At 40.8% G+C, this 15,544-nt stretch overlaps 1 protein-coding gene across 1 annotated transcript in view; it reads left to right on the top strand.

The window, feature by feature from the left end:
• Window positions 1–6,306: 6,306 nt before the first annotated feature.
• Window positions 6,307–15,544, top strand: part of opn7b (opsin 7, group member b) — a 55,806-nt gene continuing 46,568 nt past the window's right edge. Inside the window, exon 1 of the mRNA XM_080470283.1 lies at window positions 6,307–6,691. The gene's annotated coding sequence lies outside the window, so the exon portion shown is untranslated. The remainder of the gene's footprint in view (window positions 6,692–15,544) is intronic.

The following is a 15,544-nucleotide window of genomic DNA, read 5'->3' as shown; positions in this document are numbered from 1 at the left end:
TCTCTTTTAACAGGCAGAAATCTTTACATGCCTACAGAAAGCACAATTAATGTGAAAAATGAAACGTATAGGTCCTAAAACCCAACTCTGTGGAACTCCAAGTTTAGTCTGAACTGAAGAGTCATCCTTCACATGAACGAAGCCAAACCTGTCCGATGAATATGATCGAAACCAATTTCGTGCTGTATTTTTAATCCCAATGTTGTTATCAATAATATCAAATGCAGCACTGAGATCGAACAGGACAAGAACAGAGATGAGTCCGTTCTTTGAGGCCATGAGAAGATCATTTGTAAAGATAAAGTTGGGCAGCAAAGAGACCAGATCCTGTAGGACTGGACACGACTAGTCCTGCACTCCCGTCAACTTGTCAGCTGGTATTAGGGTGAGTACCTGTCCCATTCTGTCCAGGGCGCACAGCGTTTTCATTTCTTTTCCACCGTCTCGGAAGCTGAGATCGCATCCCGCCTAGTGATGTTCGAGTACTGGGCCGCCTCCATCAGTCGGCCATTAAGCTTAGCCACGGGGATCAATCAGCTCTTAGCATAGCCATCGGTATCAGCTTATTGCGTAGTCATATGACTCTGTGTATTGCTCCCAATGGTCCTTGACCTATGAATCCATCCCGAGTAGTCCTGGACCATCGCAAACAGGCAGGATTAACACATTTTAGTCCGGGACCACCCCAGACAAATCCTGAAATATCTACATTTTTTATATGGCCAGGATCGCTCTGGAGCTGGTCCTATCTAGACCAATAAACCTGATCGGCTGTCATCATAAGCAGAGTGATTCGGGACAGATTTCTTATCCAAAACAAGAAATCTGTCCTGATCCACTCCATTTGTAAAATGCATAATTTAGACAAGAACTGCCTCTGTGCTATGACGAGCTCCAAAACGTAACTAAAAAGACTCAAATAGGTCGCTTGTAAACAAATAGTCATATAGCCGACTTACAACAAGTTTTTCCAGGACTTTATGAAATGTTCCTGACAGAGTGGCTGTGAGAGGAACAAGGATTATTGATTAGTTACAGCTAAAGTGTATGGGCATGTGACTACGCCCCCCCTCCAACAAAACACTTTTCACTCCTTTCATTCCTTGGGTGTTCGTTCTTTCTCCTCCCAGCTTTCATGAAATAGCACACAGTGAACACTGACCCACATACTGAAAGGACTCCTGCTAACTCAAGAATAAGACAAAGAGAGAAAGAGTGAGTGTGGAACAGATGGAGAGACAAAGACAAAGAAGGAGAAATGTGATCCTTTTAGAGATGAGATCACATGCAGCTCTCCTGTTAAAAGCAAACTTTTAGGTTGCTTCTGTGTACCAGTGAAAAATACGTTGAGCAAAAATCTAAACATGCACAATTAAGTGTGGTAGTTTTTAACCAGGATGAATACGACATTGGAGGCTGTACTGGCATGTGATCACTGAAGTGTGCCCTCCCCTTCATGCATATGGAGGATCATCTCCATAATGACCTTGATGATTCATTATGATAAGCATGATGCAATCATTGGCTGGTTATATATGTGCACAGATAGAGTGTACTCTGCTCTCGTACCGGTACATCACAGTTGCTATTTAATATTTGCTTTTACTGAGTCTGTGTACTGGTTGTGTCATGTTAATAAGGTCTAGAATATTAAGTTGATTTAAAGAAAGACTTGGGACAATATAAGGAGACTACTGATGACTCAAAGGATTAAAAACGCACAGTAAATTTACTTTCACATGATTAAATTAAATTGTCTGATGGCTTGCCGTGCTGGATGATTGAGTCCATAGCAGTTTTGTTCCGTGTCCTCAGTTTTATCGCAGGCTTTCAGACCTGCTGGTTGATCTAATGGCTTGGTCTTCCAGTCAATTTCAGATCACTTACCGCTCAGCTTTGATATTTAAATTACTTTACGGGGATATTCTACTTCTACTGTTTATAACGGTACATGTTATGAATAGATGCAGTGATCAAACGTTTTCAGAGGAGTCTTACAAAAATGTATTTGCATGAAGTTCTCCCAGTATTTTGTGATATCTGAAGAAGCACACACCTGATATTCCACATTCGCTAAGATAAATCTGCTCAACGGATAGTGTTTGTCCTTCAGCTTTCACGTGCATGTGTGTGTGTGTGTGTGTGTGTGTGTGTGTGTGTGTGTGTGTGTGTGTGTGTGTGTGTGAGAGTGTGTGTGTGTGTGTGTGTGTGTGTGTGTGTGTGTGTGTGTGTGTGTGTGTGTGTGTGTGTGTGTGTGTGTGTGTGTGTGTGTGAGTGTGTGTGCGCTTTCATAGATCTAGTCTTATCCTTTTTTTCATTTTTTTATTATGAACAAGTAGAACAATGTTCCTGAAAAAAGATAATTGGTTAAATTTTTTGGAGCCAAACACATTTTAAGCAGATTGGCATCATTTGCATTCGGTCCATGTGGAACGATTTCAAAATAAAGGATTGTGAATGCCATCCAAAGATTTTAACACACAACACTTTAAACGATTTTGCCCTCTGCTTTCAGAAGGACCTCACTCCATCTGCTCTTTCATCAAAACTGCTTAACTAATACAGACAGCAGATCAATTCGATGGCAGAGAGACAAGCTGGCTGCACTCAAGACACTGTTGGACAAGTGAATCTCACGCCTCCCCCCGTTTTACAACCCTCAGTCTAATGTCACTGCTGATGAGCAGCTGATGCCATTTCCTCCAGGAAATCCCATCGAAACTGCAAAGTACAGGATGATAATATGCGTCTATAATGGTGATAAATTATATAGCTGATACTTGTAGGGGTCGGATGGAGGAGACTGTGGGAAGAGTATGCTGGTGGTCCAGTGGCTGGCCTCAGCAGGGCCGTTCCTTGGTGAGGAGGTGAGAGTCATTTCGAACCTGCTCTTCAAACATACTATCTTCTTCTGAAGCGATAGACATACAGTCATCATAGTCTATGAACTCTTCATCACCTCTTGTTAAATCATTTCTAAAGGGCTTTGATGTTGTTGTTTTTTACATCTTGGTCGATCCTAACAAGGGTCTACACAGTCACGTGTAATTTATTTGCTGTATCCTACCTACAATTTCCAACAAGGACACAGTGTGAGAAAATAAAGGATGAATCCTGCAAGACACATGCTCAAGTGTGTGGGAATGAGGCAGTGGAGAGCTGCAGGCGCTTGAAATATTACACACACACACACACACACACACACACACACACACACACACACACACACACACACACACACACACACACACACACACACACACACACACACACACACACACACACACACACACACACACACACACACACACACACACACACACACACACACACAGTTACTGTCCCTGTGGTCAGAAGTCATCCACTCATCCCCACATGCACATATGACCCCAACACAAATGACCCGAAAGACTACATGTGTAATGTCACTGTGTAAGTAAATTGTGAAGCATGCAGCCATCAAAAATATGTGTTTTTTTTTTTTATGTTTTGTTTAATATAAGCTATTAACCTCGAGATAACTTAAACATTTCCCTCGGACCCAGTTCTATCAGCCCGGTGGTGGTCACTGTTCCTACAGCTCACTGTGTCAGCTCGTGCGTGTGTGTGTGTGTGTGTGTGTGTGTGTGTGTGTGTGTGTGTGTGTGTGTGTGTGTGTGTGTGTGTGTGTGTGTGTGTGCGTGCGTGTGCGTGTGTTAGGGAGCTAATCAGCAGTTAAGTTCACGAGTAAATCGTTTTCATGGAAAAGCTACTGTGGAGGGCGATGTGATGTAGATAGAGGCTTCCACTTGGAATCGGATAACCCAAGAGAAATTTTCATGTCGGTTGAAACGAAGGTTGTCGCCTTCAATGAACACACTAATTCATTCAAACACACACTCATTGATCCACAGTTAGTTTGCATCACTCCGGTCCTACATGTAAATTCACAAAATTACGGAATCAATTCATATAACAAGATGACGGGTCAAAGTTCCTTTCACACGCTGTAATCATGGCAGACAGCCAAAGATGCTCATTAATGCTGAAATGTGATCCACAAGCTTGAGTGTGGAAATTTACGCTTGCAAATCCTATTTCTGTGAGATTTCTCGTGCATATGTGAGACAATGGGTATGGTGTGACGCGAGCTGGCACTGTGCTCACAAGGTGTGCTTCTGTTGCTGCTGGCTCGGCCAAGCATCCAGCTGTGGTGTCCAGGACTGAGCAGATGGTTCGGTGGAAGAGTAAGATGACACACAAATTGAGTTCAAGCAAACTGTGGAGAAAAATAACCAACTGAATACATCCAAAAATCCTTATCAAAGTGGCAGTGTAAGAAATGTAAAAAATGTGCCTTTTTGGAATTGCTTTTTAGAAATTGTAGCCACACAGTGCTGGAGCGGTTGGGTTTGCATGTTCTCCCTGACCACGGCTGGATTTTCTCCCACAGTCCTGAAACGTGATTCCAGAACACCTGGAGGTGTGAAGGTGAGTGCATGTGACAGAGCGTCTCTCTGTGTGTGTCCTGACCGAGGTGCACCCTGCCTCCCTTCAGTGTCAGCTGCCGTCGGCTCCAGCTGTACGGAAGATGGATGGATTTAGTATTAGATAGATATAATAGTAGTTACCTTTCAATTTCAGTGATGATTGAAAAAGATTGAAATACTAGTCATCATTTGTTTTTTCATTGCTGAACAAAATGTAGGAACAGATTTCAGGATCCCTCACAGCCTCTCGCTTCTTCCTCAGAGACTTTTCTGCAATTGCCAGCCGGCAGCAGCCCAATCCTCCTGAACAAAACCACTCCGTCTGTCTCAGGTCTGAAAGGTGCTCTCTCTTTTCAGCTCTTTTGGAGGATATCAAATTTTTTGTTTTACTTCGTTTTTTGTTCAGGAATCATCAAAATTGACTTCAGAATAGTACAATTCCTTCCCAGCCATTCTCCCAGGTGTGTGTTTTGGATCATCCTGTTGGAGAACCCATGACTTCTGAGTAAGACAGACCATGATCAATGTCATTTCTAACCCAGTGAATTCAAACTTCTTTGTGACTCAGACCGTTTGGATAGGGTCTCCTTCGAGCTTTCTGTCGTAGATCATGTTGTGCCGCAGGATTATGAAAGAGCAGCAGAGATCATCTTTTTCAGTTGAGTATCTTAAATACCTGAATACCATATCAAAAATAGGTCATATTTCAAGCTGAAACGGAATTAATTTGAAATAGCACTCCACTGTTAATTCAAATCTTTTCTAAGAGTCTTTCTTTAGTTCAAGCTAGATTATAACTGTTGTATAAGTGTCTCAAAAGGTATTAATCATTATTTAACAGAGCTGTCATGGTACCAACAAATGCACATCTATTTCGTTGACGTTAAAATGTATTCAAAATCACACACACACACACTTCTAAGATGACTGGATGACTGCAAATGGACTCCACCTCTCATTTTTTTTATATCTATATATGTATTGCATTTCCACACCTGCAATAAATGACATCCTGTTCTCACAATCAAAGACATGCAGGCATGGATGCAAAAATTTGTTAGCCTTTTCAGTACCTCTCATACAGTGAAGTGCATTCCCTACTGTCACACCTTTTTTTTTATGTGCAACCAAACCATGAAGGCCAATGTGATGTCTTCCGTACGTACAGACTCCCAGATCTGAGTAACGCTTCCAGTCCCAAAGTGGAACTGCGCGTAAACAAACCACTGTCCGAGTCCTCGCACACCAGTGTGCTCTGCTCATGCTGGTGGCAACACACTGCTGTTGCTTGCAAAGATTAACCATGACGTTCTGCTTTCACTTGCACTTCAAAGCCGAGCCCAGTTTCAACTGCACACTGCACAACTCTCCACATACAGACATACTGTACATTTAGTTTGATGTCATTACACCTCACTGTGATCTTTGAAGGCTCATCTAACATTCTTCAGTTTTCTTTCTCTTCGATATAGAAATCATATTTAGTACAAGATTTAAAAAAAACCAAACAGCTATCCGTGGTATAATGGAAAGCCGCTTTCCACGTGGGAACTATGAGTATGAGCATGCTGTCTGAGGAAAGAAAAAATCTTAAGAATGAAAGCTGACACTGACAGAGGTGTGTGTGTTTGTGTGTGTTTGTGAGAAAGGGAATAAGCGAGGGGGAGAAAAGAGAGGGCGGGAGAGGGAGAGAGAGAGAGTGACAGAGCGAGAGAGAGAGAGAGAGAGAGAGAGAGAGAGAGAGAGAGAGAGAGAGAGAGAGAGAGAGAGAGAGAGAAAGGGGATGGAGTGTGGGGAATGTATGTGTGTACAAGACAGAGATTTAAGTGGAGAGGGAGAGCAGAGGACCAGCGAAACAGGGAGAGAGTGGAGAGAGAGTGAGAGCTGCAGACTTAGAGACAGAGGAGAGGAGAAGAGGAGGAGAGGAGGAGAGAGCAGAGACCAGCAGCTTGTCTGTCTCGATCCGTCGCCTCCTGGATCTCCCTGAGCACAGCTGCCAGGCAGCTGCCGACTTGTGAGTGGATCCTCTTGCTCAGTGGCTGCATGACGAGAGCGCCTGAGTGCGTAGTACACAGCAGAGTTTCCCAGCGGCTCCGCTCAGGTCTGAGCTCAACAGTACTGGTTATACTACTGCCACACGAGGGAAGATTTGAACAGCTTCGCTCTGGACTTGACTCTCCACCCATGATCCCCAGCCAACTCTGGCATACCCTCTCATTAAGGTAAGCAAGATGAAGTGTTTTGCTCACTCTGTGTGACATTTTCTCTAAAGTTACGCTGTTTACTTTCTGATGTAAATGTTTATACGTGAATGTATAATAATTGCAAAAATTCCTCTGGATCTAAATAAAGTTTCATTAACTAAAGCATGCTTGGCCAATTTAAAGGAGCCGCTGTGGAGCTGAATGTAACACATATCACATTGCATTTGTTCACCGCTCCAGTTTCACTGTTTATTGTGTCTGGTTTGACCTGCTTCATTTATGAAAATGCCTTGATGGATTAGATTATTTTATGCATTGACCCCATGTGTTATCTCTCAACGGCTCTTGGTCACGTGTAATTGCCTTTTGAGTGTGTCACCAGTGAAAAAGGCTGTCAGATGATTGTTTTCATCTCCCTTGACCATGTCTTGGCATTCCCGGAGCACACCGGTGTGAAAGGTTGCATTGTCCATAGTGTTGATCATACAGACTGTACAGTTTATCGAGTTGAGGTTACTGGGAGTCGGCGATGTGGACTTCTCGCTGGGAATACACACGTGACACAACATACTGTATTGTACTGTATGTTTGTCCAAATTGGTAATGTAGTTAAAACTTGGAAACCATGAGCTTTGATGAAGGTGTTTTTAATTAACTACTCAATCCCTATGACTCGCTTTAGGAAAAGACTTTTCTGAGAAAAAGAGAAAGGTTGCAGTGAAAGAAAGACAGAAAGGTTTGTTCCACGTTATTTAACCCATCGTCAAGAAGCATTTGGTGGGACAGTGTGTGGCTACACTAGAGTTATTTGGTTTTTAAGGAACTTGGTCCAGGACTCACAGGTACAACAGTGAGGACAAGCCATGGCTTCCACTTTTCCCACTAAAAGCGGTCCAGAGATTCAAACCAGTAATGAGCTCAATTCTTCAAAATCTGTACTCCCTCAGCAGTGTTCCTAAACAGACACACGTACTGTTTTAGCACGTTATATAACATAGACACAGGAACTAAAGCTCTTCATGAGTATTAATGTGCTGCAGACGGTGGCTTTATCCTCCATAAACAGTCTAATTGACTAAACAAATTGTAGTCTGAATTGAGCAAGTAATTGAATTTCCCTCATTGATTCTGCTCAGTTTCAATAAAGGTTTCTCCGGCTGTTTCATAACACCCAAGTAAGCAAAGCCTACCATTTTATAAGTCTTAGTCCATCACAGTGGAAAAATTCATCATGAGGAACGTATGGCTCAAGCTTTTCTATAAAACAAGAAAGTTTGACAGAGCTGTCATACAACGTGACTGTAAATTTGATACGGCAGGACAAATGAAAGGACAAAAAAAACACATATCAATTGCCCTTCAAAAGGCCATGTGATTATTTGGGGGGAGAATGTTCAGTAAACAGTATGTATCCTGTTAGGCAGAGAGCCAGACATACAAACATCCTATATGCTGCTGATATCTTTCACTGGCTCTACAAGCCATTATAATAATTAGGCAGTCCACATCCAATATCTATCATTAGACACAAGCCTTGTCATGCCCTGCTGCCAAGATTGCTGTAGAAAATATGTAAAGCACACTGCTTTCTGTCAAGTCGTCCTTGATTCACAGTGATGTTCTGAACCACAAATGTGTCCTGAACAAAATATTGTCGGGAGCAAAGACTGCACTGAGCCACAATACATGAGAGAAACAAGTGATGTTCTGCATGTAACAAAGGCTTTCGCAGAACTATTTGGTTTGCTTGTGTGCGTCTGCCATTGACATGAGCTGATTTTGATATTAGCGATGTAGATTTGTTCACACACTCACATTAAGGGAACTTGCAGACCTTGTTTGGACAAAAAATCTGGACAGCTGGAGGATTTTTCTTTCTTGTTGTGTGGAGATGTTTTGAGATTAGACTCAGGTTAGATAAGGGTTAGACAAGTATATTTACAGGTGTGTTAAGATCTGCAGTAATGGCCATTAGTCATCACAATGTCTCCAGGAGGCACGGAACTTGAACAGCTGCTGTGTGTGTGTGTGTGTGTGTGTGTGTGTGTGTGTGTGTGTGTGTGTGTGTGTGTGTGTGTGTGTGTGTGTGTGTGTGTGTGTGTGTGTGTGTGTTCAGTTCAAAAGTGTATCTCATGTATTATTTTTTGAAAACATGGAAGTATCAAAGAGCTGTACAAAGCTGAAAGATTGCAGATCAGCCAGAACATTATGGCAACAGACAGGTGGTTTGAATATCAGTGAATTCATCTTAACATCACACATGTAAATGATAATAAGTAGCAACTGGACATTTGGTCCTCAGAGCTCATGTGTTTGAGTGAGGGACCGACTGTGATCACTGGTTCTTGTTCTAATTCCATTCACGTGGTCTGAGGGAAAGTGGTGAACCAGGTCCAATGTTCATCAATGCTTGAAGGCTGGCCCATTTTGCGCAATCCAACAGACAAGCTACTGTCGCTCCAATTCGACAGAACGCTATCACAGTGCATCACGGGGTTGTGGCATCTGAGAATCAAATGGAGACCTAGAAAACATTAAGCAAGCTATTAGACAGGTGGTCATATTACTCTGGCTGATCGGACTAGTTTTAGTGAAAAAAGCAGTATTTAGTTACAAACAGTTGTTAAGTGAACCAAGAAAAAAGGAAAAGAAACAATTCTCAATCAAGGAGCTGAAATGCCTTTTGTCAGTTCTGACAAAACAAAGCATTTGAGTCAGTTAATGATTAATTACTTGATTTTCAAGAAGGAATGAGCAATTATTCAAATTAGCCTTCATGATACATGTAGATTTACTGCTGATTCCAGCTTGCGTGGCGTCAGGATCTGCTTCCTTATCTATGACAATGAAAACTGACAAAGATTGGCCCACAAATGCATTCTTAATTAGGATAAAACAAGACATTTCGAGATGTCACCTGGTGAATTATAATGGCTCTGTTATTGTCTCTTTATTCTGACATTCAACAGACTAAATGATAAAGCACCTAATGGAGAAAGTGATCATCAGATTAACTGACTAAATAATTAATTGAAGCAGATTCAACACACAGATAGGGCGATTCCCTTTTAGGCTCTGGTGAGAGACTGCACATTTTATGATTCATTAAGAAATTATATAAAGGAGTGTACCGACAGTATATGAATTCATTTGAAATGTATACATGTATGTACATTTCGTCCGTGCTGTAACCCAGTGTGACCATGTAGAGGTGTCACTAGTGAGCAGCAGCTGCCATTCTTGTGGGTGGGACAGCGTTTGTCAGTGACACACCATTGAATTTGAAATGCTGCCTCCAATTAATCACATTTATGGAGCCAATGAAGGAGAACTCCTGTGTAGCTTTGAATCAGGGAGGAGATGTTTTATTGACCACTGCCCTGTGGCCGCAGGGGTTCGTGCTCCATAGTGCTTACATCAGGTTTGTGCCAGATAAAACCCTATGCTCCTGGCTAATATATGTTGTTGTAGTTACGACAAAATAGCCAATAACAAGTTACGGAAAGAGATGTGCATAATGTGTAAAATTATTAGTGAACATATAAGAACAACAATCAAGGGCATATGCTTGATTGTGTGCGTGGGTGGGCGGGGGTGCATGCATTTAAAAGTACATGCGAGCACAAATGCATTGTTCAGATGTGCCTCGTTATCTTCATCTTAGTACACAGAAAAAAAAAGGAAAACAAGTCACTACCACAGTGTAGGACTGCATAATGAAAGAGCATCATTATTTTAGTTGCAGTGTGGGTTGATGGCAACACACACAATTGATACATCCGAGCATAACTTTACAGAGAGGGTCATCTGTCTATTGACTTACGAAAACAACCATTCCCCAAAGTCGAAGTCGGGGTCACTACCTCACTCTTAAACTGACGCAACGTCCTTCATTATATAGGCGGTGCTGCCGGGTGTAAAGAGGATATTTGTAAAAAAAAAAGTAGATATTGGCTGAATTTCCACTGATTATCCAACAAAAGCTATTGGAGTGTGCATTAAAATCACAAATGTTAGTGTGTTATTAATACTGGGTGCAGTCAGATACAGAGTAAGAAGGTTTTATCATTCAACTGACATATATCATTCTGCATTATTAAGTTGAGGGTTGTTGGATGCTGTTGTGAATCCCAAATCTCAAACGTACACTTCATTTTTTTCAAAAATTCCTATAAGTTAAGAAAACTTCCTAAACTAAAAATGAAGTAATATATTAAAAAGCATGTAAAGTTTCTTCAACATGCATCCACGTCTGGTCTGAAGCAACACTGCGACATAAACACTGCAGTCAGCAGGAAGTGAGGCTCTGTGCCATCAGGTATTTCTTTAAACTCTTCAAAAGATGCTGGATTTGGTGAATGTATAATGAGTGAGGGGCGTAAAATCCTTCCTTGCATAAGTCTGCCTTGCCTTGCAAGTTTTGAACTAGTGCATCTAATGCTTTAGATGCATTAGTTTAAAATCTGTGGCCATTTCTATTTAATGTTGATGGTAAAGAACATATGGGATTTGGGGTAATGCAGTATTATGAAGATAAGCAGGGACAATTGTTGTGTGCATTTTTGTTGGTTGCTTTTCTTTACTCTTTATATGGTTTAAGTACAGTTTTTCCAGATTATATTATAGTTATTCCCTATGCTGTGGAAACAACATTATATAATAGCATTTAGTGGGGGGAAAAAAGACAGTGGGTGTAAAAGGTTGCCATCTACCCTAAAATGCCATAAAAGATGTCTTGACACTAACTTCATAGACATGCTTTACGCTGTGTTTAAATGTACAGTCTTGTTAAAATAAAGTAAAGTATACCGTAGAGGCCAATTCATAACTCCCCAGATACATTACTCCTGGAGACAAATGTTGCTGGGAAACTGACCAAAAACAAAAGGTGTACCTTGTTAGGTTACCTTCAGAACTGTCTTCATTGTTGGTGGCACAGATTCAACAAGGTTCTGTGCCACCACAGATTTTCTTGGCCACATTGACATGAGAGCAATTGCTGCAGATTTCTTTTTATAATATGTGAGAGTTATAGAATGTGTGAGTTTATTATTATTATTAAGTTAAACTACAATGCTGCAATGGGAACATGACTTATCTCAAATATCACAACACAAATGATTGCTTCCACCCTCTATTGTTTATTTGAACGTGTACAGTTACACTGCAGAGTTTTATACACAAATGCAACCCCCTGTGTCACAAAGTCCCTGAGAGACAACACAGGATCTGTTTTCACATGGCAAAGTCAATTTGTCTTCCCTGTGGGGGAGAAAAAAAAAAAAAAAAAAAAATGTGTCTATTTACAAAGCTCATTACTCAGGCTTCCCTCACCTGCATCACCATCCACGCTCTGAAGTGATCGCTCCTCACCGCAAAGTATGTGACATTTCTAACCCAGATCGTTCCCTGTTTACTTTTACCATTTTATGCAATGTTAGCAATCATGAAGATAGTGGAGAGAAGCCAGTCACACCTTGGTGTTTTCTGTAAATAACACATGATCTTTGGAATTGTTTAATGGCATGTTTTGAATTCACGCTGGATACAGCAGATTCAAAACCTTGTTTTTCCTCTGTCTGGAAAACCGCGGGTGAAACATTGGCCCTACTACATAAAAACCCACCGTTAACACATTTTGATCACAGTAACTTTATCATCTTTGAAATCATTGTGAGCTTCACGATAAATTTCTTTTCTTTCTTTTTTTTTTTTTAAATCTACATAATCAATGTAATTCTTGGCACAAATATTCTTGTAATGCTTGAGTTTTGAGAGTGAGAGCATTTCATCTGATCTGAATCAGGACATGTTGTAGGGCCTTAACCTCTGGATTTGTCACTGCTCTGTGACATTTATTAACCCTGTTTGACTCACTTTTACATAAGGGAGGACGACCTCTTGGCTGAGACCTGCAGGGAATACAACAAAACATTCAAATGAAACCTTCTATGCTCAACAGAATGAATTCAACTGCTGTCACAAGACACAACAGTGAATTAAAGATGTTTGTATTGAAATTGGTAATAAACCATATTATGAAGTGTCAATGAGTATTTTTTTATTATTTTTTTTTTTACTTCAAACTGAGGTAAATTGTGATATTTTTGAGGGATGTCTAAAGGAGCAGCTGTAAATAAAGGCCTTAGTCTGCTTGTTAACATTTGCTTCGGTCATCAGCAGCAACAAACAGGGAATTTAGTTGGAAATCTGTTGTATTTTGTGGAGGGGATTTGGGCCTTTTTTGTCATTAATTTAGCAGTTTGTTGTTGTTGTTGTTGTTGTTTTAATTCTACCGGGTCCATAATATCTATACGGTGTTTCCCATCTGTTGTTTATTTGTTCATTCATTTGCAAAGTGGAGGTGCCCTTCAGCTAACTCCATCAGACTCTTTACATCCTGATGCTTAGAAAAATTCTCAGGGCTTTTTATTTTCCTGAACTCGAGAGAACCCTGAAGGCTGCTTATTGCCCGCAGCGCAGCAGCATTTCAGTTTGAAAAAGAATCTATATATTCCAAAGCAGAGTTTTTTTTGTTTTTCAGGTGTAACTTTGGGATTTAGTTGAATAACTTGTAGCATACACTTCTGGTACTGTTTAGTCACATACTGCACTCATCTGAATGATCCTTCCATTTCTCGCATGTCAAATAAGAAAAGTTGCCACGGGGTACAATTTCTCTATGGATATTAAGGTTGTTCTTATTATGGTGATTGCGTATTACCATAACTACTCACAGCTCCACATGCCCCAATTAGAGTTTTTGACTCTCTGCCTAAAGCTCGAGACTGGACCCAACCTTGTTGACTCCTGAGGCGTCAGTGACTCCACTTTAATTTAATTTTTTTCGCCTTTACTTAGCTGTGAGCCTGTAATATAATTTCCCCAGATTGAGCAAAATACCTCCTCACTCTGTCACTCAATGGGCTTAAAAGTCACCTAACTTCAATAAATTTGTGCAAGTAAAGTTATGAAGCTGTATTACATACAAAGGCATTTCTGATTGGCACGGTGGAGTGGTGGTTAGTAGTCCACAGTTGGATTTGGATGGATGGATGGATGGATGGATGGATGGATGCATGGATGGATGGATGGATGGATGGATGGATGGATGGATGGACTCAAGCTTCCTCCCACAATCAAAATATAAGCTTGTTCAGAGACTCTAGCTGCATGTGGGAGTGTGTGTGTTGGTGAAGAACTGGCGACATGTCCTTGAATGAAGCTCCAACAACTGCCACACTCACTGAGACAAAATGGGTATAAAGGATGGATCAGTGAAAGGCTTATTTTCTCAATTTAGATGGGATTAAAAGTGGAATTGTACCAAATTTTGATGCGTCTAAAATTTTTTCACAAGATCAGGTTCAGTCGGAGCACATTGCGTAGGAACTAGTCGGAATCCCATTTACACAACGTTTTAAAGTGACAGAAAATTTTCATTGTGGTTTGGGAACCCGTTTCCATGACAATGGCGGTTGAAGCGACAGAGAATGGAGCTTATTGAGAACGGCGCCGAAGGCGGAACTTTTTGAAAACTCTTTGACTCCGTCGATGTATAAGCAGGCGAAAACACAACTTTTTGCACACAGTTATTGCGCACGCGCATCACGGCTGTAGTAGATAGTAATTCTGCACATGCACGGGTAGATGGACAATAACATCACTCCTGGGATTTGGTAGGTTTACAATTGAGAGTCACCTATAATAGTAATCCAACTTCGCTGTCTGTCCATACAAATGTCCGTGTTCTCACCATCATTAATGTTCATAGCGTATTGTTCTCTGCGTGAACGTGTGTTTGGTTTCAATACAAACGCAAACATCGGCACCCACTGCTGGTCCGATATGAAAATTACATCGTTTTCCAAACTTTTCGGATACAAACTACAAAAACAATGTGTTGTTAATTTTACTAATTTGTGACTACATCTATATATTCACATATAATGTATTTAAAACTAATAAAAAAATACATTATCCAATACTTCTATAACATTTTATATATCTTCATGTCCACACACACAAACAACTTTACCTGCATTGACATTTCACTGCATTTAAAAACAACTGATAAAGTTAGAAGTACAAACATTAAGTGAGTAACTCAACTAGTCCACTCACAACACTGTGGACAAATTTACACCAGGCTCTTAAATACTCAGTGTCAGACTGGCAATACAACACTACTGTACAGGCAGGACCTAAACATACATTTACGATGCCAAAATGTTTCAGCGGCTCTACAGAGTCCAGAAGCTTGGCTGTGACTTCACATCGTCTCTTCTCCTCCTACTGAAGTGACACAAACAGCAAGTTTAAAAATAAGTGTGATTGCAACAGTAAGCCTCGACCCAGCAGCTGCATTTTCCATGACTCCATCATCCTAGTGTTTTGCGTGTGTGTTTGTGTGTGTCTGACAACATACACACACACACTTTTGTGACAATACAAATCATGAACATGCAGACTGTTTGTATGTAATGTTGTATTTTTATCATCTGCTTGTTTTTTAGGTTTTTTTTACTACATTATAGCTGCTTGTGAATCGTCATTTAAATCCATGACTTTGCTGTTATTTGCCTGAGCCCGTACTGAGCTGTACAGTGCATTGTGCAATGAGTAATAAGTACTATTTAATGACGTTGGATGGAGATTGAGTGATTTGTCTTTGAGCTAAATAAAGCTTTGACAAAGGCAGGGACATCTGCCATTTACAGTACCCTGAAGAGAAATATGCTTTAGCCTTTGTACAGTGTGTGTGTGTGTGTGTGTGTGTGTGTGTGTGTGTGTGTGTGTGTGTGTGTGTGTGTGTGTGTGTGTGTGTGTGTGTGTGTGTGTGTGTGTGTGTGTATAAATACCCATGTGTGA

This window comes from Lipophrys pholis (assembly GCF_963383615.2).
Source record: "Lipophrys pholis genome assembly, chromosome: 8".
NCBI lineage: Eukaryota > Metazoa > Chordata > Actinopteri > Blenniiformes > Blenniidae > Lipophrys > Lipophrys pholis.
This window is presented reverse-complemented; position numbering and strand designations above follow the sequence as displayed.